Raw genomic sequence first — 582 nt, 5'->3', positions numbered from 1 at the left:
GATTTGTTTCCTCTTTTGAGCTACTTCATCCATAGGTGTAGGTCCGGTTCATCAAATTGTATCAGATTACTCTTTTTTCCCTCTTCTTTCTTCTTCTGGTTGAGCTCTGATCATCCAGTCGTTGAAGCCAGGCCAAGTGGTGTTCTGCAAGTATGGGTGTTCTTGTGCATATGCCCTCTCTTCTTATCAGCTGGATGCTTCACTCTCCACTATAGTCCTCTGTGGCTATGTCACTGACTCTGAGCCCAAGAATCCCTAGGTCTCACCACACTGCTGGCCAACCAGGTCGTCACTCGAGTTAACAGAAGTCTATTGAACGTTGTAGGGCTTAGTTCGCTGCTTCATTGCTGTTTTTCCCTCACTTCCCCTTGTTGGTGATGAACATGGTCACCAGTCAGAGTGTATATTTCCATTGAGTCTTAGTCCTGGAAGGGGTTTGCACTGAGGGGACCAGACCCCTTGCATTGATGTCTCCTGGGCAGGCAACTTGCTTGTTCTTACAGTAGCAGTCGGTCTGCCTCTATTGTTTTGTATTTTTCCTGTAGGTCTTTCTTTCAAGAAGTATCTTCTGTTCTTCTAGCC

The sequence above is a fragment of the Chrysochloris asiatica genome, unplaced genomic scaffold (genome assembly GCF_000296735.1).
Source record: "Chrysochloris asiatica unplaced genomic scaffold, ChrAsi1.0 scaffold00197, whole genome shotgun sequence".
Classification (NCBI taxonomy): Eukaryota; Metazoa; Chordata; class Mammalia; order Afrosoricida; family Chrysochloridae; genus Chrysochloris; species Chrysochloris asiatica.
The sequence above is the reverse complement of the archived record's forward strand: the minus strand, read 5'-3'. Positions refer to the sequence as shown.